The sequence below is a fragment of the Colobus angolensis genome, unplaced genomic scaffold, assembly GCF_000951035.1.
Source record: "Colobus angolensis palliatus isolate OR3802 unplaced genomic scaffold, Cang.pa_1.0 Scaffold11, whole genome shotgun sequence".
In the NCBI taxonomy this organism is placed as follows: domain Eukaryota; kingdom Metazoa; phylum Chordata; class Mammalia; order Primates; family Cercopithecidae; genus Colobus; species Colobus angolensis.
This window is the reverse complement of record NW_012112030.1, coordinates 13,396,126-13,421,315: the sequence shown is the minus strand read 5'-3', so window position 1 is coordinate 13,421,315 and position 25,190 is coordinate 13,396,126.

The window sequence follows — 25,190 nt, the reverse complement described above, 5'->3', positions numbered from 1 at the left end:
AAATAAAATTCCTAAGATAGCAATAATGAGTAGCAAAAATATATAACGTTAAAACACATGAATCTTTAAAATATGCTTATTGAAATCAATCTGAGAAAAAGAAACATCCCTCAACAAAAGCAATAAAGTCATTTTTGAAGACAATAAAAAAGCAATAAAAGTGATGAAATCAAAATATTAGTAGTAATGGAATTAAACAGGAAAACCAATAGTGCTCAAAATTTGAAAATCACACATAATTTGTATACATACAACTTTCACAAAGAAACATCAAAAACTGTATACACATTTTCTGTGTATATGTACTATGAAAGACTTCTTAATATCCAGGAAAAGATTTTAGTTTCAGGGCATACAACTAGAGAGATATATAGATAGATAGACAGATAAATAGATATAGATAGCTAGCTGTAGATAAACAAATAAAAATTAAAATATTTCATGTGCAAGAGTTGAGCACTACAGTAAATTATGTTCCAGTTACTGTAAAAAGTTCTATTTGCTTCTCTTTAAATAGAACTATAGCCGAAGAACAAAGTTCAGAGTCATAAAATATCAGAACAATTAGGTTTGATGATTCCATTAGATTAGTTAATCTTTTGTTTTGGTAGAATTAAGTCCAGATTCTTCATTTAATATTTCAAATCACTGAAGTACCAATGTCAGGGTACCTTTAAAACATGTTAGGTTCTCATGAAAACTATCCACAAGGCAAAATTTGGATTTGGCAGTATCACTCACTACCCTTGTGATAGTAAGCGTAGTATTTAAAATATGCCACAGTTTTTACACCTGCAAAATGGGATTCAAGTATTCATCCTAGCAACTTCCTTGTGAATATTAAGTTAAATGTTTCTGTAAAGACTGTGTAAAAGAAACTTGTATTCAAATCTATGTTATGACTCATATAATATTGTAAAAAGGAAACAGAGTGAATACATTTATAGAGAATTTCTCCAATGAGTACAATTCATAAAAATAATGACATAATCAGATTCATTCCAACAGGTTCTAGCACCCATTGTAATTGAACAATGCATTACTTATAAAGAAATAGGTATGAATTAATACTACATGTGGCTCAAAATGTTCAGAATCCTCTTTCCTTTGGTTATACATTGTCAGTAATTGCAAAATAATTGGCATAGCATACAGAGGGGCTTTATGTGGCCTTTACTTTCTGCTGCAGCTTCATTTACCACCCACATTACAGGCACTCAGGGTATCAAGCTACAGTTAAAAATTTTTGTAGTTCTTCAAAAGTGCCATGCTCTGTTTCACTTCCTGGCATTGGATATGTGGTTCTTTTTCTGCCTTCTAAAATATGATTCTAGTTATATTCTGCAAGACAATACAAAAGCTTTATAGTGTTCTGTCCAGGCACTTGAATATGCTACTTATTACTCCATTTGTACCACTTTCCTTCTTTTCTTTAGACTCTATGCTTCAGGGTTTCTTTGATATTCACAAAAGATGGAAGACACTATCTTTCCAGTTTCCAGATGTTTATGATTGCTATTCTGTTTTCCCCAAAATAAATTTGGTTCCTATTCAATAATTAGCACCTGCTCATGTTTCTAGTCTGTGTAGAACAAATTGTTAATCAGAGAAGGGTAGTTTATTTCTTACGTTGGAGTATTTCTTAGGTTAGTCAAGGGATTGATAGGAAGGGAGGCAAAAAAGAAACAAGACTGTATACCTGTTCTGGGTTCAAATGGTACACATTATAGGCAAAACATGCAGTACTCTCTAACTGGATTCATCTCTCGCTAACTTGGATGCCTTTTCTATTTTTTTTTCTTTGCTATCACCATTCATCCAAGCCAAGATTCATGGTCTTCTTTTACAGAAGTTTTCCTTTCTTCAGTATTCTGGGTTAGAAACCTCTTCTTATTATTTAATCCATATAGCACAGCAGTATGCTCTATCAAAATTACCTCCTTATTTGATTTACTCCAGTATTTATTTCAAATTCCTGACATTCAAAGTCTGCTTTATATCTCGCCACTAAAAGATCAGCATGAAAACTCAGATTACACTAGATAATACGTATTGAATAGTGGTTTTCATACTGATCTTTCAGGCTAACATAAATTTATACATGATTGCTAACTTGGCTTTACCTTTGCAGTCGTCTGTTTCCCATCCAATTTATTGGCTCACATATTAACGATCAAGCTACCTCATTTATGTTACTTCAGATACTGGTAAAATAGACTACAGAGAAAAATTTTATGTAGCTTCCCTAAACTTATTTGGATTAATAGAAACACATCGGCCAACAACTTCATGTCCTCATTATCTAAGTTGTCCAAGGTGCCCTCAGTAGGTCTGAGAATCCTATAAACCCCTTCTTTATTCAGCATTTCACTCCAACTAAATTTACCTATATCACCAATATCTTTTTTTACTGCCTTTAGTGATTAATGATCCAGAAATTTCTTTCAGATAAACTATACCTTACCCTATTATTCACATGGACACTGGATTTCTGTATATTCTTAGATGAATTTCAGCTTATGGTACAATTAATATTCTATAAATATCCACAGACTTTTATACTGAATACTGAAAAAAATGCAATATTTATAGAATATACTCCCATCATAAACTCTTTTTTTGCTGTTGTTTTAATTAGGTCTTGACCCAAAGGGTGCCAGTGGTGGTAGAAATAAAAGGAGGAGATAGATAATAAATACATTGCATATACTGAATCAGCTATACCTTGCAATTAATGGAATGTACTGAGGAAAAAAGTGTAGTAGAGATTGGCTGAGGATTGGCTGCTTTGAAAATGGTGGTACAATGGAAAAGATAAGATGGGTGATATACTAATTTCAATGAACAGAAGGTTTTACGATAGGAAACGTTGAATTGAGTAGCTTCCAAAACATTCAAACAGATGACAGTTTGACAGTCAGAAATGTGAAACTAGAATTTAGGAGAAAGGTCGACATTATGTCACAGAGTTGGGTTTGAGTCATTCCCACAGATGTGAGAGCTGATCAGGGAGGTAAGGTGAGAACGTTCAGGCACACATTGAGAAGAATGAGCTGACTCATTCAAGGTGATACCTGGGAAAGAAACATTAAAATGATTTTCAAAAAGATGTGCTCTTTTACTCATCACAGTGAATAGCACATGACACTAAAATATCTGTGTGAATAAATGAATAAATAATAAAATGCAGTCAATATTGCATAAGAGTTTAACAGAATGAGAAGTAAAAAAATGTTTATTTACATCTAAAAATTAAACTTATCCATACTTCCCCCAGGGTAGAGAAATGAAAAAATGCTCAAAGTTAAATGCTTACATAGTAGCACTTGCTAAAAATTACTCTCTTTGAGAGCAAACTTAAAGAACCATATTTGATACATATTTTGACCTCTACTATAGTGATCATTTGTTACTTTGTGCTCTTTTGTAGTGAAACTCTAATTTTTTTAGCATTAAAATTCACCGAAGAAGATAATGGCATTTTTAAATATAGCTAAAATACAGAATTACTCAAAGTAGAAACATGATTCAACAAATAAAACAAATCTACAATTTGTAAAATATTAATAACCTAAGCAGGCACAGGAACTAGAATAGCTAATACCAGTGTAAAAAACAAAAACAAAAATTGGAAGCATAATGCTAACAATTTTTAAACTTATGATAAAACCATCAGAATGAAGGCAATGTGATATTTCTAAAGGGATACATACATAAACAGAACAAAATGTAGATTCCAGAAATAGATCCACACAAAGTGATCAATAAATATTTAACAGAGATACAAAAACAAAGGAGAAAGAAAAGTCTTTCAACAAGTAATTTGGAAGCAATTACACATATATATGGAAATAGCATAAAATATAAAAGAACTTCAACCTAAACCACAAGCCAAATTAAAAACAAACTCAAAATATGTCTTAGATCTAAATGTAAAACATTTTCATGAAACTGTGAAACTTCTAGAATAAAACACAGGAGAAAATCTTTGAGTTTGGGAAGGACAAAGAGTATTTAAACATGACATCAAAAACATCCATAAAAGAAAGTCTATACATAAACATCATCAGCACTTAAAAAAATTACCATGAAAAAATATATTGTTAAACAAATTTTGAGAAAGTATTTAAATGTTAAAATACTCTAGAATATGTTCAAACTATATATCTGATAGAGGATGTATTAAATATGTAAATATACAAAATATGTTTTTTACAGTAAAACATAGCAGTAAAAAAAAAAAAATCCAATTAGAAAATTGGCAAAAACCATAGACAGATTTTTCACTAAAAGAAATATACAGATGACAAACATGTGAGAAGACACTCAGTATCATTAGCCATTAAGAAAATTCAATTGAACCCATGAGAGATACCACTATGTGACTATTACAACAGGAAGCCTTAAAAATGCTCACAATACCAAAAGCTGGTGAGGATGGAAAAAAAAAAAATAAGGCAACTTGTTCATGCATGTGTTTTTGGTGTTACTGAAAAGTGATACAGCCACTCTAGAAATTGATTTCACATTTTCGTATAAAGTTAAATGTACACATATCATATTATCCAGCAATCTCACTACTAGGGATCTATCTTAGAGAAATGAAAACTGATTTTAAATAAAAACCTACACAAGGGTGTTCAGCAAATTTCTATTTATAATTTCCCTAAGCTAAAATAACCCAAATGCCCTTTAGCAAATGAATTAATGAAAAAATTCTGGTACATCTATGAAATAGAATACTAAGAGAATGAAAATGAACGAATTTATGGTTCACACAATAACTTGGATGAATTTCAGGTGCGTTATGTTAAGTGAATAAAACCAGTCTTAAAAGGTTCCATGCTATGTGACTCAATATGTGTGACATTTTCTAAGAGACTGAACTAGAGAGATGGAGATCAGATCATTTACTGCCATGGACTGGGGCTAGGCAGATGGTGTGCCTATAGAAGAGTAGCATGAAGACTTTCTTCGGTTGCAAAAATTGTTCTGTATCCTGATTATGGTGATGGATACACAAATCTATTCATGTAACAAAGTTCATATGACTGCGTGTCAAAATAAGACAGTAAATTCTGTTAATCAAAGGATACTCTAAAGGATTGTAGAAGGCATCGTTTGATCCCTTCATTGAATGCATGATCAAAATTAGACCTAGATTGTATATATCAGTTGCCTAAAATTATGCAATCATGTATTAGTAAGACTGAGCATCCCTTTAAAGTTCTGATTGATCATAAATGCTGGAACAAGCCTCAGGCTTCCTGACACTGGATCAAATTGTTTTCCCTGTACAATATTACTTTAGGTAATAAAAAACAGTGGTCAATGATCTAATAAATAATTCTTTTAAAAAGTTTGCCGTAAATGATATGTCCTCAGATCATCTTTAAATAAGAAAATACATTAAAACTACCTCGAGTAACATTTGTCTTCTACCTTGGTGTCTCAACTATCACCCAAAATATACTACTAGATTTTTCAACTTGTTTCTTATCAATGAGCTGTAAAAAAAAGATGAGTATTTCTATGAAGTTCTGATTGATCATAAGTGCTGGAATGATGTAGGGGAAGTAGAAGAATGAGGCAACGGGAAATATCTCAACATCTCTAGAATTTGCCAAACACTGAATCAAAGAATCATGAGGGAAGAAATCATTTGCTTCCTACCCATTATTTGAGTCATCTCCTGCTCACTCAGCCACTTCAAAAAAGGAATTACAACAACTAGAGCCACAGAACAGTTGGAAGTCACAGTTTATCTTTGGCTAGTTAAAAATCAATTGTAGTGAAAAAGACACAAGAACAAATAGAAAGTGCTAGCCTGGCCAAATAGCCACAACCAACAATTATTTAGAATGTTGTTGTCAAGGAAAGAAAAAGAAATACAAATAAGATGGAGAGAAAGAACAGTTAAAAATCAGAAATATAGAAAGAAGAAGAATACATGAACAATGAAAAGATTTAATTATAGTTCCATATCAAATATCCTGGCAGGCCTCCAGGGAAGAGAAAGAAATATAAGATTATGTGTTAAGAAGAGCTTGGATTTGGGAAAATATCAGATCTTAACAGAAAGTGGATCTAAACTATTTTATCAAATTATTTTACTGGCCTAAAAATCAAAAATATTCAAGCTAAATTAATTATACTATGGATAAGATAAACTTGGAATCCTCATTTGATTGCCTACTGATACACAAAACTTAAAGAGCAATAATAGGTAGAAAAATTATTTTTCATTTTTCATATAGGTCATATTTTTAAAATTCATATTTAATATTTATAAATTAACACTTACTATAGTTAATGTGTTTCCTTGTGGATTCAAGTCTCTCTATCTAAGCGTATTATCTAACAGAGTTTAGTTTAAAAAGAAAAAATAAGGTAGAATTTAAACTCCATGAGCTTAGTAATATTTCTTTTGTTCACTGATGGGACCCACATATCCAAAACAGTGCCTTGAACATAATATGTGTTTAACAATAATTGATAAAGAAATATACATTTGGTGAACAATAGATGTGCATGTATGGCACAACTAAGAATACTATAATACCTTACATGTCACTTCCCTTTTTGGTAACATGTAGCAGTAAGTTTTCCTTATACAAATAACTGAAAATGGTGCATAAACATTTTTAAATATTTAGAAAATTATTTTAGAGCCTATGTAATAATGAGTTATTAAATCAACATTTAGTTGAAGGCAGAAATGTAAAAGGATAAGCAGAAAACCAAAGCCTACTTTGCCTTGTAAGCATTCTCAATGCATACTAAAATCTTAAATTTGATGACATACAGGAGTATAAAAGGCTGCAAAGTCAAGAAAAAGTAATAGGAAAGTCTCCCTAAGTTTGAGGCTTGATAGAACTCTCATGTTAGAGTGAATTAGAAGTCAACTCATACCCACCCATGTGATGGGCTTAATAATTTATGAATGACATCAATTGACACACTAAACAACTCCATTAAACTCAAGCAGGAGAAAAAAGAGAAAGGAAGAAAGAGACAGGGAAGAAGAAGGAAAGGAAGGGAGAAAAAAGGAAGACTATTTTTACCTAGACACATCACAGAGAAACTGCCAGATAATAAAGACAAATAGATTTAGCAATCAATACAGTAAATAAAGAAAAAATTGTCTTGAACATTAACAAAGTACAGCAATATATAAAAACAATACTACACTGTCATTAAATTGAGCTTAATTTCAGAAGTACAAATGTTATATATCATTAACAGATAAGAGATCCAAGTTACAGAAAGTTTAACTACTTGCCACACATTATACGAATGTAAGTAATAAAGCTTGGATGTGATATATACCTCTCCTGCATAGAGCTCTGTACTAGAACTGTACTACTTTGAGGAGGTAGGGTTCTCTCTCGGTAACTCATCATCCTTATGAGTAAATGTCATATATTAATACTTATATCTGGGATTATTTTAGACAATTAAATGGAATAATATTAATGAGCACATTGCACACTACTGACCAACATAACAAGCAGTAAATAGACAAGCACTCGAGTTACACAGAATTACTGGCCCAATCCACGACACTAATTCCTCATATTTGCCTTCTAGTTGGAATTCAACCCTAACACACATGATATATAATTGGTGAAAAAGATACATCGTTTTGTATTCAAATGTATGACAGTCATAGTTATCTTAAAGTTTTAAAACATGTCCCCTTTCAACTCACATAATACTTTATATTCCTGCTTTGACGCTCACTGACTCCAACTTTATACTTGTAACTATATATCAAGATATTTAATTTTCTTTTTGAATTTTTAAGCCTCAACATTCCAAGAGTGTGCTGGGAGTCATATGTGATCAATCTTGGAATTTCCAATGATTCATAATGATAATGTACAAATAAGAAGTGCTAAGTTTATAGCGATGGGCTACATAAATGAATCAATCAGGACTACGGCCATAAGAAAATCAAGATTGGGCCTTGAACTGATATTTTAAAACTTTAGCTAGACAGAAAGAAAACTAGTATTTCCTGTCTTTTTCCAGAGCCCTTATGCCAACATTTTAATGAAGAGAATATAGGGGATTAAAATTCCAGCCATAGCAGGTAGGCTATAAACAGGTTCCCAGAAAATCATGTAAATATCTCACAGTCTTATATTGTCCTAAAGTGATATAAGTTGATGTGTGTCTTTATACAGCCTATGATATTAATGGCCTATTTTTGTATCATTAAAGGAAGAAAGAGATAAAGTTACAAAGTGTTTTGAATATGGAAGAATAGCCCAAGTGGCAACTATCCTTTAGCTTAAATCAAATGGATTGGAGTTCCCTAAGCTTTTTTACATTCATTGAAAAAATGCCTAACTGCTGTCTTTAAAGCAATGTTGCACCTGCTAATGTCACACTGAATACCATATGCATATGCAAGCTCTCTCTTTAGAGTTCTCTTCTAAAAATGGTGATATTCCACCCTAGAGATAGAAAATGCGAGGAAAAAAACACCAAGAATAAGATATTTTCCTTATTTAAAAGCAGATGTGCTTTTCAAAGACAGTTTCTCTCTCATCATGACTATGGCTATGCAATTAAATAAGATCTGGGATGTGTTAATGGGAGGAGAGCTTACACATTGTGAGCACCAAAAATGTCTCAAGTAACTAGTTAATCTTAGAGAAATATAGCTATAGGCTTCAGTAAACTTTCTATAGAAAGCTAGAGAACTGATCTCCAGGACTTGGCAATGAAGTCAAACTCTGAGGATGCAACTAAAGTATCAATACGTAATAAAAAAAAAAAAAAAACTTTCATATGCAGAAGCATACACCCTACGGAAAGTTTGTACTGTTTGCATGAGACTGAGAAAACCTAAGACATAACCATGTCCAACTAAAACAGTTTTATAAACCTCCAATCAGCAAACCAAGAGAGTCTTTGCTTTGAAGCACTAGCGAGCCTGAAGTTATAAACATTTACAATCAATAACCAATGCTACAAATAATTATTTGGAAGGTTTTATTATTCATCTCTTGTAAGTGAACCTATTTCAAAGAAATTAGGGCACAAGAAAAGCAAGAGCTACTCTGCGAAATATTTGCATGTAGAATGAGGGAAAATTCATTTAAAAATTATTCAAACTTTCAAGTTCCAAACATGGCAGTAGAGATGAATAGAAAATAAGCTAGTATACAATTAAATTAATCAAATATAACTGCAGGTAATAGAAGAAAACAAGAGAAAAAGAATGGGGGCAGAAGCTATGAACAAAAATAGCAAAATTTTCTGGGATATATTGTCTTAGAACCAGAGATATTTTATTTCCTTTCAAAAACAGGCCTCCATTTTTACTGTTTGAATTTATCTCTTTATACTGCCATCATTACTACCTTCATCAATATTGTCCACATGATTATACTTTTATCATCATTATTAGCATTCATATTATTCCTACTTATTGCCTAAAACTTGTAACAATACTGGAGATAAAAAAATAAACTTTAAAAATGCACGAGGAAAAAAATATAAAATAAAAGTGATAGGGACAGGGGCAGAGAAATTCTTGGCAGACGGGGGCGAGTCCCTGGAAAAGTGTCACCCTCAAGCTGAAAAGCCTTAGACACTAGCCCAAAGTGACCATTTCTATACCTGTTTTCCCAGTCAAATGCTGCCTTTTCCTAAACAACCCATGGCCCGCCTCGCCCCATCTTGTGGATATGAAGACCTCAGACTCAGCCAGCAGAGGGGAGAAGCAGCTGTATGTCAGAGACTACAGCTGGAGCTCAGAGAGAAGCTGCTTGACTTCAGAGTAACAGCTTGATGGCAACCTCAGAGAGGAATTCGGCCAGAGGTGGGCGGACTTCAGGGAGAGATTACCTTCCTGTCCCATCTCCTTTTTAGTCCCCCTTTCCACTGAGAGCCACTTTCGTCAGCAATAAAATCTCCCGCATCTACCATTCTTCAGTTCATTCATGCAACCTCGTTTTTCATGGATGCCCAGCAAGAGCTCAGGAGCCACGGGTGCAGATACAAAAGGGCCCACTGAGCTTTTAACAGTTAAGGTGTCCATGGAAGGCAGAGCTAAAAGAGCACTGTAACTCTCCCTCTAGGGCTTCAGGGGTCCCGGACACCCCCTACAAGATGGTGCCACATAGTCTGCATGGAATTTCCCCCTGCTGGTGAAGCATCTGGCTGGTTCCAGCGCTACTGCACTCCAGTTCCCACCGGGTTCGCCTGTGCGCTCCCTCTCTCAGGGAGTTGAGAGCAGTGAGCTGACTAAATGAGGCACCCCGTTGTGAGTTCTGTGAAGGGGTCAGGGAAATATCCTGCCTCAAAAGTACATGAGGCTATTAAGAGACATGTAAATTTGAAATTTACATAAACTGGCTAGAAGAATAAAAAAAGTATGGAAACTATAAATTTTGGTAGAATACTAAACCAATACCATTCTGCAGCAAGTTGAGCTTCTAAAGAATGCTAACAGTGAAAATACGATCAGTGGAGGGATAGGAGGATCTGAAAGGTCCCTGAAAACAGTTGGTTCAGTTAGGAACATTACCAAATATTTTGCTTAAAATAAAATTATTGAGATTTATACCTGTTATGTCTTTAAGGGTTTACATTTTATCAATATAAGATGAACATTTTGCCCCATCTAAAATGTTTTATATTAAGTTTTATTGTTATGACTTTAATATTAATAAGTAGGCATCTTTGTTTTTCTTTGAGATGTATTGAAAAAGTATTTTATGCATTGTTCCCAAGAGAATATATATTATGTGCTTTTCCAAACTACCATGAATATCCTTAATTTTTATAATGATTCAGAAATCTAGCCCTTTTACATTATTATACTAATACACTTATTCTTATGACTTTTATATTTCCTTGCCTTTCCTTGACATTTTTGCTTTATTTTTCCTCTTCTTCAAGTAATAAAGTGAAATTTTAAAATAAATTTTTATTCTTTTGTAGTAACTTCAAAAATTTCTGAAGGTATATTACAATTTGTTTTTCTCTAGTTTTCAGAATCTAGAATCTCCTTTTGTGACCACTGAGGAAATTAATACAAATTATTTCTGATCCTTTGCAAATAATAATAGAATCAGTATTAATTGTAGAATTGGATATATATCATCAACTGGCATGTCTTCACTTGCTATGAGATGAAAATCATGTATTTTTATTATTTCTTAATTTTCTTCTCCTACACAATTTTATATAGGAATGTATTGGCTTTCGTTCACTTTAACATTTAGTCCATGGATTACAGAATATTTATGGAAAATCACAAAAAACAAAGCAAGAGGAAAGTATGTCACTTAGGGAGCTCAGAATTTGATATGCAAAGATTGAAGAGACATAGGATTTTTCTTTGGGGAAAAGAGTTACATATATTTTTTAATATAAGTCATAAAGTTGTAAGGGTTTTTGGCCCCCCTCCCTTTTTATGATAATGTACAGCCAAAAAGGGGACACTGAAAGATATTTGCCAATTTTTTAGTAATCCAGCAACAGAACCTCTGAATCTTTCTCCTACTTTTGGAGCAGCTCCCATCTTATGAGGCAGAAGTCTTATCCTATCATAAACGCTAAAAACACCAAATCCTTTGAACTGAAAGCATGGTTGTAAATTTCATTAATTATATAAACCTCCTATAGATTTTTATTGAATCAATAGAGATCATAGAGAATTTATTCCAATGGAGGTAGCAGGAGTGAGGAAATAGCATCAATTTCTAGAGAGAACCATCAAATAAGTTGCAGATCTACCAGGAGTATTCAATAAAGAGTGTCAGCTTCATTGTGAGAGAGGAGGAAGTGTAGGATCTGCTCTTTGCAAAAATACGCTAATGTGTTACCTGAACAATATGCTCAGTGCTTTTCAAAACACAGGCTAAAACAAATGATGAACAAAGGAAAAATAATTAAATTGGAGTAAAGATTAAAAACATAGGATGTTATAAATTATAAAATACAAAAATATTTTAAGCATACAAATTATTTCAATTTTGACAACAATATAACTGAGTTAATTTATAGCATTAAAAGGCAGAGACCATCTGATAGATTAAATTAACAAAGCAGAATAAATGCACAAAAAATCAGTTATATCTGTTATAATTAAAACAAGAATGGAAAATGCATTTTTTTACATTATAATGTACTTAAGGTAACATGTATTATTTTAACCAAGTTCTCCCTCACCTACCTACAGTAATCTGATTTTTGCAAGAAATACAGGACACTTATTCTGTAGTAAGATAGCACTATTATTATCTTAGCATCAAGATAATGGATGGGTTTTTATCCTGTTACATGAAAAGATATCAGTATCTATGAAATATAAATAAAAATGATACTGACCTTAAGTTCAGGTAATGAAAATGTATTGCTGCACCTGCCAAGTAATGACAATGTCTCCTTTAGTTTTCCTGGTTTTTGAAATACAGGAGACAAAGCATTTGACAGCTGAAGAATGAAGTAATAGGTACCAAAGCTTTTCTTTCTCTTATTTCCTCCAATAAATTGGCCAAACTCACACAGCAAATGAAATGCTGAATTTAACAAGCAACTTCATTTGCAATAAATTATTGTCATTTTTCAAAGTCTATTTGAATTCTAGACTGGCCAAACATATCTTTTAATTTTAACACACATTATTTCACACTCTGTTAAGACTTTGCAATTATTATCTCATTTAATGCTTACAATATCACTCTAGCAGGTAGATAGTACTTTTTCTTTGCAGTTACAAATAAGAAAATGGAAGTATAGACAATTCTAAAAAATTGTCCTAGAAAATGCAAGTAGTGAGTGGGAGACTTAAAATTTGAACTAGTGTGTCTGTTCCCCTTAACTAAGCTCTTAATTCCAAGATGCCTCTGGGTGTCATGAGGATGTCTCCAAAATTGATCAAGTCCTAAATATTGCATTAATGTCTTTGATTTACTCAGAATGTGCAAAAACTTTGGATTTTCTATAAAGAGAGGACTTCATGGACTTCAATTTGACGCTTCTTATCACAATATTTCATGTTTCGTTACTCATATAAATCAATGTAATACAGTTTCCAACTTTATCTCTTCCCACTATACCACAAGAGCTGTTTAATAAAACATCAGGGTGTTTTTTAGGTTCTTTGAGCCATCAAAAGCATCCAATAGTTTTCCCTTACAATATAGTACTCTGTATTTTCAAACTCATGTTCTAATTTTCATATTAGAAAAAAATTCCCAACAAAAATTGTCATAAATTAGAAACCCATTGAATCAAATTTTATGTTATCTTAACCTACAAGAAATAACAGATTTTTTTTCTCCCAGATCTCTTAACATATATTGAGCCAAGGATTTTGAAATGTATTTAACTTCACAGTGTAATTAGAAGCGACAAGGCATTCCATCTTCTTTCAGTTCTTCATGCCCATCATACTGTTTGGTGTCAATGGCTACTGGATGCCTCAAAGCTTTGCCTTCACTGGAAGTTTTATGATTCTTGATGAAATGCACTAATTGTATTACCATTCTGCCTCTAAACACGGTGGGCTGCTTGAGTAACATCTTTTTGTACTATTAGCTACCTTACTGAAAGATTTCCATTTTCTGTTGCCCGTGTGGCACCAAACACTATATCAGTTTTAATAGTTGCCACAACACTATACACTCTGGTTAGTTTAAGAATACAGATAATTTGTTGAATGGTATCCCAGAAATCTCTGATACAGTCAGGAGTTCAGATTCAAAAGCTGATTTGGTGAACACACAACTGTTGTTTACACAGAATACAAATACATCAACGTGTCCAGAAGCTTTGCAACTGCTGCCTGTAAAAGGCCTCCAGTGTTACATCATCTAAAGATTGATCCTTTTCAGTGCTTTATTTTTCACATTGCTTATTTCTTAATTAAAATATCACTGACTCTATTTGCTTGGCAGGTTTAAAATCACATGTTTCCAGTCTCCAGAATAAAGGGAAAAGTGGAGAGTAAATATCAACTTTCCCATTAGAAAAGAAGAACTTACATTATGAGACTTTCTCCAAACATAAATGGCTGCTCAAAGAATTCTGCATCACCACAAAAATAATAATATAAAAAATGTGTAAGCTTTCTCACTCCTTTAATGTTGGAAAACATTAATTTATTTTCTTATTTGAATTATGCATGGATTAGACATACATTTATTATTTTTCCTTAGACATGTATTTTCAAATATTGATTATTACAAATGACAGTCTGAAATTAATGTGCTTCTTGTGCTTATCATACAAAACATTCTTTGTTTTGTTTTGACACTTTTCCAACATGTCCTCTTCATCAATGATGTCTTGAAAATTCATTAGAATATATCAAGACTTATTTACTGTATTAATGTTTTTAATTGTTTCTTCTCAGCTATCAGTTAGCTGTTTCAATTTGGATGCTACAAAACTTCATTCACCTTAGAAAAATAATATTCTTAAAATCAACTCTTTTTAACTACTCAAGTTTTAAAAGAATATTATTTTTACTACTCCCATTGTTTCACTTAATGCCTTACCATATACACTTTTTATTAAAACCTAGAGGTTTTCTGTTGAGGTGAGATATGTAGCAAAACCTCTTTTGTCAAGATCCTGAATGAACTCCAAAAGAACAAGCCCAAGGATATCTCGTGTCTTTTTTTCTACAGTATATCACATGATCACATCCTCAGTGATAATCCTGTTTTTCCGTTTGGCTTTACACTCCATCCTCTTGATTCTTCCATCTTTGAGATTACTCCACTGCCTATTTTGTTAGCTCTTTTCCCTTCCCCTAAAACTTAAACGTGATTATGTTACAAGTCCCTTTGGTCAACTTTACATTTATTTAATTTTATGTTATTGAGATATCTGATTTTCTCTGATTATTTTAATCCTTGTAGACAAATTATAGGTCTGTACTTCAAAATCTGTCTACTCTTGAGAGCTTCAGTTACATATTTTACTATATGCTATACTTTTCTATCTAGATATCCCTATTCAAACTCAATATACATAAAATCCAGTCTGCTTATATAATTTCCTACAAGAAAAATATCAAATAAAAAATAACTAGATCCTTCTAGGGATCCACCTTGCTGTAATGAGACCCAAAAATTCAGAACTGAGTTTCTTTTTAACTTTTTTATAACCAGGGTGAGCTGATCCAGGAATAAGGAAATAGGATGGAGGAGGCCTTGTTATTTGCATTTTCGTGATTTTTATCTCAATGCGTTCAGATCCCCTAGCATCCAAGGATGAATGCTTTCATCAGGAAACATTGTTATGCTTGATTGTAAACTGGAAGGTAAGACTGACTGATGGCCATGTTAAGCTCATCTTGCCAATGAAACAAAATGCAGAAAAACAATTACTATATTTGCTTAGGAGACTGTTAAAATTACCATGGAGAAATTGGGATGTCTCAACACAATAGGAACGAGTAGAAATATCTTTGGATAAACAGGGTTCACTGGGGCTCTTTTTTTTTTTTGAGACAGAGTGTCTCTCTGTTGCTCAGGCTGGAGTGCAGTGGTGCGATCTCGGCTCACTGCAACCTGCGCCTCCTAGGTTCAAGATTCTCCTGCCCTCAGCCTCCCGAGTAGCTGGGACTACAGACATGTGCTACCATGCCCAGATAATTTTTTGTGTTTTTAGTAGAAATGGGGTTTTACCTTGTTAGCCAGGGTCTCCATCTCCTGACCTCATGATCTGCCTGCCTCCGCCTCCCAAAGTGCTGGGATTACAGGAGTGAGCCACCGTGACCGGCCCACTGGAGAGCCTCTTATACCTTCTTGTACAGCAATCCTAATCAATCAAATGTTATGGGAACTGAATAAACACAACACCAATAAGAACTTAGATCCTGCTAGAATGAAGATCTTTTTAATCCACTAAGTAAAGTCTAGCCAATCTAGCCAAGGTGCTAACAAAAGGTAAAGTTAACAACAAATGTATAGTTGAAGAAGGAACCATGCTTACCAACTTAGTCCTCAAAACTTGCCACAAGGAGGGACTATAGTGCTATATTTTATTATATATAATTGTGTTATTTTATTTTATTTTCCCCTCCTACCTTATATTAAGTGGCCTAACAATTTAGTTTCCTGTTGTCATTTGTCATTACTCTATGATAATATAGATAGATAAGACTTTATAAATATTTTCTCTTTCCAGTAGATAATATTCTAGCAAGATTAAGTACAAAAGTGGATGTTAAGGGATAAATGGAATGGATGATGTGAGATACCATCTCTTTGCTCTTCAGATCTGCTTTCTACACATTTCTTCATGCTTTATCCCATGGCAGGCTGATCTATAGGTACTGATTTAATAGGTTCCCTTCTTCTGACTTCCAGTTTGGATGCCATTGGAAAAATGCAGTAGGAGATTACAGGAGAGAAAAGATTAAACTCAGGTTATTTAATACTCTAGTGGTGAACACTTTATGATGAATTTTTTTCAACAGAAAGCCACTTTTAAATTGGGGAAAATTATCTCTTCTGCTGGGTCCTGATTTAGGAATGGAAGAGCTTTCCTGCTTCAAATTTATGTTTCCTGTACTATACTGTAACAATATCTTATATCTTTCTTGTTTCTTTATAATTAGTTGTAATTTAAGTAAACCCACCTAGCCTTTCCCCCAATTTTAATATCCTAAAATAAATGATGCATTTCCTCTTATGACCCTAAAAAATAAATTATTCAGTCCTCAGTGCCAGAAGTAAACACCAACCTAAAACTGGTATGAATCCTTTCCAAACATGTTTTATATTTTCTCTGCCTATGCTCGTGTATTTAAATGTTTTGTATTATGTAAAGTGTGTTTTTGTTTAATTACAAATTGTAAAGTTATACTTTCACAATTGGCAGGTTTTATTTGAAAATAGTTCCCAGTTTGTCAAATATCATACAAATAATAAATAATAATTATGGATAAAGTATTTTTGAAAACTACCCACAGGGACTAGAAAGATAATAAAAGCAGACAAATAAAGAAGGGAATTTGAAATCAAGATTAAGGGAATGGAATTAGGTATGTTTCTATTTTTAAGTGGATTGTAGTCAAAGGGCAGGCCACAGTAAGTGCTGTTTAGTTACAATCAAGACATATGTAATTCAAATTTCAGAAATAATAGAAAACTACAGTATAATTAGATTGAAGAAGGAGAGTTTTGGGCAACCACACAAGATGAAAAGTAAGGGGTGAATCCTAGGGAAGAGAGAGTCTTAGCAAGGCAATTTCAATCATTTGTAAATACTCAGCCTAAATCTCTGGCCTCTGAATTATGCATACTTTTAAAAAGATAACTACAAGAAGCCCACCGGAGGCAAAATGATTTAACTAAGATATCAAAGTATGGAGTTTTGGTTCAACACATTCAATTACCTACTTTAAAAGATTATTTGAAGAAACTTACTGAAACAATAGAAAAGTATCTTTACAGAGTTTCATTTATAATGTCCAGGACACAATTTATAATTTCAAGTTATATAAAGAAGCAGGAAAATGTGACCCATATTCAAGAAAATAGGCAATCAAATGGATATCAATATTAAGACATGTAGATATTAGATTTTCAGATAAGGATGTTAAGAAACTTTTAAAATAATATTTTCATAGTAGATTTAAAGATTCTCAGTAGAGAAACAGAAATTCCAAAAAAGATCACACAAAAGATATAAAATTAAAAAAACAACATCTGAAATTAAAAATATGTATTAGATGGGATTTAGAGTAGATTGACAGTGGAAGAAGATTGAGTAAACTCAAAAAGAGATCAATAGAATTATATGACTTGAAGAATAAAGATAGAAAAAAATGAATAAAGCCTTAGAGACACATGGAAAATATCAAAAGTTGTAAAATATGCATAATAAAAATCCAACAGGAAACAGGGGCTACAAAGAAGGAATGAGTTTTCAGAATAAGTAATATCTGACAATTTATAAAAATGACAAAATACATACATTTACAGATTCAACATCTGTAGAGCAAACTCCAAGCAAACAAATACAGGAAAGGTACTCATAAGCATATCACAGTTTGAAAACAAAGTGAAATTGATTAATTTAAATCAAATTTAAAGAGAACCTTGTAAGCATTCAGAAAAGTTCATCTAATTATATTTAGGATGACAAATATTTGAATGACAGCAGATTTCTCATCAGGAACATTTCAGTCCAGAAGACAGGGGAATGACACCTTCAAAAACAAAGAAAAAACAAATAGCCATCACAGTAGAATTTTGTATCAAACAAAAATATGATTCAAAATGAAAATGACATAACAAAGACTAGATAAAAGAAAACTCGCTCAAGAAAGTTCTTAATAAGAGAATTATCACTAGCATATTTCTACTTCAGAACTGCTATATGTACACACACACACACACACACACACACACATATATATATATAATTCTCTTGGATAGACAAAAATAGGACCAAAAGAAAATCTTGATCTTTATTAAATATATAAGAACTAAAAATTTTAAAGAGGTGGAAAAGCATTAGAGAGTATATTTTCTTTTTAATTTATTTAAAATAAGTATGACTTTAAGGCAAAAATTTAAACATTTTGAGGGTATTATATGGAACAAAAAGGTAATACATATGTCAATTATAGCATTAAAGCTTAGAGTAGGGGGTAACTTGCCCTATATTACTGAATGTACATTTTACATTATTGAGGCTAAGGAGATTTTGGAAAGTTAAAAACTTTAACTGTAATCCCTGGAGAAGTCCAAACATAAAGAAACCAATAAAATAATGCAAACAGATGTAATTAAAATGCCAACTGTGTTCAATTTCTAATTCTGTATGTAAGAAGCTTGGAAGTAGCCACTTCATCCTAACAAGTAAAAACTGAAAAATCAGTAACTCTTCTTGAGGCCCTAATAAAAATGAGTGTACATATATGCTTATGTATGCTTATATATAATAGTGAGATGAATGACAGCAATGATACAAGGTATGGGAGTACAGAATTATGATTATTCGTTTTTATAAGTATTTTTGTTTATAATTAGGATTGTTTTTATTTTGTTTTACTACATGAAACTATGACATGGTATAGTGTTATTAGAAAATGAGCTTTGATCAGTTGTAAATATATTGTTGCAAACCCTAGGGCAACTACTATAAAAAGTAAAAAATAAAAAAGATGAACTAATATACTTAAAACAGAGAGAAAACGGAAGTATATAACATGCATAATTAAAACAACAAAAGGCAGACAAAGAGAAGATAAAAATAGAAACAAACATTAAGGGTAGAAAATAGAAAACAGTAACAAATATGATAGATATTAATCCAATTATGTCAATAATCACATTTAATTTCAATTGCCTAAATGTACCAAATAAAAGATAGAGATTTTTAGCATGGATAAAAAATGACAACCAACTATATGTTGTCTACAACAACCTACTTCATATATAAACACACATATACAGTAAAAGTAAGTAATGCATAACATGCTAACACTAATCACAATAAAGTGGAAATAGCTAATTAAGCACGAAAAATTATCAGGGGTAAAGAGGGGCATTGCATACTGAGGAAGGGGTCAATTCTCTAAGAAGGCATAACAACACTTAATATATGTGTACCTAAAAATACAGCATCAAAATACAAGAAGAAAAAAATGAATAGAATTGCAAGGAGAAGTAAATACATACACTACGATAGTTAGAGACTTCAACATCCTTCTATTAGAAATAGAGCAGCAGTTAGAAAATTAATAAGGACACAGTTGAACTCAACAATATCATCAATCAATTCAATAGAATTGATTGCTTTAGACTACTTCATCCAACAACAGCAGAATACACATTATCAAATTCATGTGGAATATTCACCAAGGTAGACTACATTCTGAGACATGAAACACACCTTAACAAATTTAAAAAGGATAGAAATCAGAGCCTCAAGTGGTGGTGATGTCAGATCTCATGAGAATTATTCACTATCATGAGAATAGCATGGGGATAGCATGTGAAAGACCAGCCCCCCATAATTCAATTACCTCCCCCTGGGTTCCTCCTATAACACATGGAAATCCTGGGAGATACAATTCGAGATTTGGGTGGGGATTCAGTCAAACCACATAATTCCACCCCAGCCCCCTCCAAATCTCATGTCCTAACATTTCAAAACCAATCATGCCTTCTCAACAGTCTCCCAAAGTCTTAACTCATTTCCGCATTAACCCAAAAGTCCACAGTCCAAAGACTCCTCTGAGACAAGACAAGTCCCTTCTACCTATGAGTCTGTAAAATCAAAAGCAAGTACGTTGCTTCCTAAATGCAATGGGCAGTACAGTTATTGGGTAAATACAGCCATTCCATACGGGAGAAATTGATCAAAAACAAAGGGGTTTCAGGGTCATGCAAGTCCAGAATCCAGCAGAGCAGTCAAATTTTAAAGCTCCAAAATGACCTCCTTTGATTCCAGGTCTCACATCCAGGTCATACTGATACAGAGGTGGGTTCCCATCTGTGTAGGGGCTCCAACCCCACTTTTTACTTTTGCACTGCCTTAGCAGAGGTTCTCCATGAACCACCCTACCCGCCCCACCCCTAGCCACAGCAAACTTTTGCCTGGGCATCCAGGTGTTTCCATACCTCTTCTGAAATCTAGGCAGAGGTTCCCAAACCTCAATTCTTGACTTCTGTGCACATGCAGGCTCAACACCACAAGGAAGCTGCCAAGGCTTGGAGCTTCCACCCTCTGAGGCCACAACCTAAGCTCTACACTGGCCACTTTCAGCCATGGCTAGAGCAGCTGGGACACAGGTCACCAAGTCCCTAGGCTGCACACAGCACAAGGACCCTGGATCTTGAAACCACTTTTTCCTCCTGGGCCTCTGGGTCTGTGATGGGAGGGGCTGCCGTGAAAGTCTCTGGTATGGCCTGGAGACATTTTTCCCATGGTCTTGGAGATTAACATTGCTCTCCTTGCTGCTTATGCTAATTTCTGCACCCAGCTTGAATTTTTCTCCAGAAAATGAATTTTTCTTTTCTACTGCATTGTCAGGATGCAAATTTTCTGAACTTTTATGTTCTGTTTCCCTTATAAAACTGAATGCCTTTAGTAGCCCTCTAAGTCACCTCTTGAATGCTTTCCTGCTTAGAAATTTATTCCGCCAAAACCCCTAAATCATCTCTATCTAGTTCAAAGTTCCAAAAACTTCTAAAGCCACGGCAAAGTTCTGCCAGTCTTTTTGCTAAAACATAACAAGAGTCACCTTTACTCCAGTTCCCAACAATTTCCTTATCTTCATGTGAGACCACCAAAGTCTGGATTTTATTGTCCATATTGCTATCAGCATTTTGGGAAAAGTCATTCAACAAGTCTCTAGGAAGTTCCAAACTTTCCCACATTTTGTGATCTTCTTCTGAGTCCTTCAAACTGTTCCAACCTCTGCCTGTTACCTAGTTCCAAAGTCGCTTCCACATTTTCAGGTATCTTTTCAGCAACACCCCACTCCTAGTATCAATTTACTGTATTAGTTCTTTTTCACACTGCTGAGAAAGACATATTCAAGACTGAGAAGAAAAAGAGGTTCAGCTGGAGTTACAGTTCATCATGGCTGGGGAGGCCTTAGAATCATGGCAGGAGGCAACAGACACTTCTTACATGGTGGCAGCAAGAGAAAAATGCAAAAGCAGGAACTCCTGTTAAAACCATAGGATCTTTTGAGACTTATTCTCTATCACAGAAATAGCATGAAAAAGATTGGCCCCCATGATTCAATTACCTTTCCCTAGGTCCCTCCCACAACATGTGAGAATTTCAGGAGATAAATTCAAGTTGAGATTTGGGTGAGGACACAGCCAAACCATATTACCATGGATGTATTCACACCATAATGGATTAAAATTAGAAATCAGTGATAGAAAGACAACGGAAAAATTCCAAAATACATGAAGAATGAATAACATACTTCAAGATAAAACATGGGTCAAGAAACAATCTCAAAATAAATTTAAAAATTTTTTAACTGAATAAAAATACAGTTTATGAAAGTTTATAGGATGCAGTAAAATCAGGGCTGAGAAAAATTTATGAGATTGAATGGATATATATTTTTGTTGTTGTTGTTGTTATTTTTGGTTTTGCTTTGAGAGAGGATCTTGTTCTGTCGCCCAGCCTGGAGTGCAATGGTGCAATCTCAGCTCACTGAAACCTCTGCTTCCCAGGTTCAAGTGATTTTCCTGCCTCAGTCTCCCGAGTAGCTGGGATTACAGGCATGTACCACCATGCCTGGTTACTTTTTGTATTTTTAGTAGAGATGAGGTTTTACCATGTTGGCCATGCTGGTCTGGAACACCTGACCTCAGGTGATGCACCCGCCTTGACTGCCAAAAGTGCTGGGATTACAGGTTTGAACCATCACGCCCAGCCAAATGGATATATTTCAACAAAAGAAATGTCTAAAATAAATAATCTAAGATTCTACTTTAGGAAACTAAAAAAAAAAGCAAATTAAATTTGAAATAAGCAGAAGAGAAAAAATAATAGAAGTTGGAACAGAAATTAATGAAAAGCGAAACAGAAAATCAATAACAAAAATGAAACTAATAACTGATTCTTTGAAAAATCAATAAAATTGATAAACCTTGAATCAGGCTAAGGAATAAAAAGAAGACACAAATTACTAATAACAGAAATGACAGAGCCTATGGATGTTAAATAGATAACAAAAGAATACTATCAATAACTATGCACACAGATTTGATAACCTAGATAAAATGGATCAATTTCTTGACATTTGGGAAACGGCAAAATTATGGAGACTGAAAAAGTATCAGTGGAGGAGGAATAGATGAATAAATGGCAACAGGACAATATTTTGTAGGCAACGTACATACTCAATATGACAAAAGAATGGTGGATATATATCATTATACATTTTTCAAACTCATAGAAAGTACAACACTAATAATGAATCCTAATATAAACTGTGAACTTTGGGTGATAATGCTGTTTCAGTGCATGTTTATTAATTATAAGAAATGTACCACTTTGGTGGAAGATGTTTACAATTGGTGAGGCTATACATATGTAAGGGCAGTGGGTATATAGAAAATCTTTGTATCTTCCTCTCAATTTTAAAGAGAAGTATAACTTCTCTTTAAAAAGTCTTTAAAAGCCAATTGAGGCATTTAAATTAAGTTGTTGTTTTTTTTTTAATTCAGGCAAGAATAAACAAGTGGAAAAATAAGAAGGAACATAAAGAAAACAAAATGTCAGACAAATTCTACCACATACAATTTACATTAAATGACAGTGGACCAAATTTTCCTATTAAAATATAGAGATTGACAGAATACATAAAACACAGAAGGCAAAAGCAGACACTTGAAAAAGGTTAACAAAACTGATAAAACCAATTAAACAGAAAGATATCACAAACTACCAATATCAGTTACGGAATACCTGATCTTACCAACATCAAAAACATAAGAGAATATAATGAACATCTGTCAACAAATTTGACAACTTAAAAAAATTAAGAATTTTTTCTCAAAATCTTTCCAAATATGTTAGAAAATAAAGCAAAATCCACATAGTAATATATCTATTAAAGGATTTAAAATAATAATCAACAATGTTTACATAATACTTCAGGTCAAGATGGTTTTACAACTAAATTATGTCAAGTATTTAAATGAAAATAAAACCAATGCTCCACACCTCTTTCAGAAAGTAAAAGAACAGAACTAGATTTACCAAGGTAATCAAACATTATAAAGACATTACTGGATTAATAATTTCAAATGCTGGATGATGTTAACTCACCAGAATGAATTTACTTAGAGCTTCTCAACACACATTCAAAATTAGGTTTTCAGTTTCATTCTTACGATGTCACTCATATACCAAGTGGAGATTGATACAGCTTGTATCTGTGTCTGGATCCAAATATCTGCTCAATTCTAATCCCCAATGTTAGAGGTGGGGCCTCACACAGGGGCGCCACTGGGGAACTGCCTACTGGAGTTGTGAGAAGAGGACCACTGTCCTACAGGCCTCAGAATGTTAGAGCCACCAACAGCTTGCACTATGTACCTGAAAAGCTGTAGGCACTCAAAGCCATTCCTTGAGAGCAGCTTTGAGGACTGAACCCCAGAAAGCCACAGTGGTGGAGCTGCCCAAGGCCTTCTGAGCCTATCCCTTACACTAATGTTCCTTTATGTGAGACATGGAATCAATGGAGATTATTTTGGAGCTTTAAGATTTAATGAGTGCCCTGCTGGGTTTAGGACTTGCATAGAGACTGTATCCCCCTTCTTTTGGCTGATTTCTCCCTTTTGGAATGGGAGTATTTACCCAGTGCCTGTACCTCCATTGTGTCTTGGGAATAACTAACTTGTTTATTTTTTATATTACAGGCTCATAGGTGGAAGGGACCTGCCTTGCCTCAGATGAGACTTTGGATTTTGGACATTTGGGTAAATGCCGGAGTGAGTTAAGATTTTGGGGACCATTGGGAAGGCATGATTTCTCCCTTTTGGAATGGGAGTATTTACCCAGTGCCTGTACCTCCATTGTGTCTTGGGAATAACTAACTTGTTTATTTTTTATATTACAGGCTCATAGGTGGAAGGGACCTGCCTTGCCTCAGATGAGACTTTGGATTTTGGGAGTGAGTTAAGATTTTGGGGACCATTGGGAAGGCATGATTGTATTCTGCAGTTTGAGAAGGACATGAGATTTGGAAAGGGCTGGGGTGGAAGGATATGGTTTGAATCTGTGTCCCCACCCAAATTTTATGTTCAATTGTAATCCCCATGATGGAGATGGGGCCTGGCAGGAGGGGAATAAATTATTGGGGCAGTTTCTCATGAATGGTTTAGCATCATCCCCCTGGCACTGTTCTCATAATAGTAACTGAATGAATGATTATGATATGCAGTTGTTTAAAAGAGTGTAGCACCTTCCCCCTCTCTCTTTCTCTTGCTCTGGCCACATAAGACGTGCGTGCTTCCCCTTTCCCTTCTGCCATGATTGTAATTTTCCTGAGGCCTTCCCAAAAGCAGAAACTGCCATGATTCCTGTAGAGCCTATAGAACCACAAGCCAATTAAAACTCTTTTCTTCAAAAATTAACCAGTCTTAAGTATTTATTTATAGCGGTGGAAGAACGGACTAATCCAGAGATGAACAGTTTTATTGTTCACATAATGAAGCGTT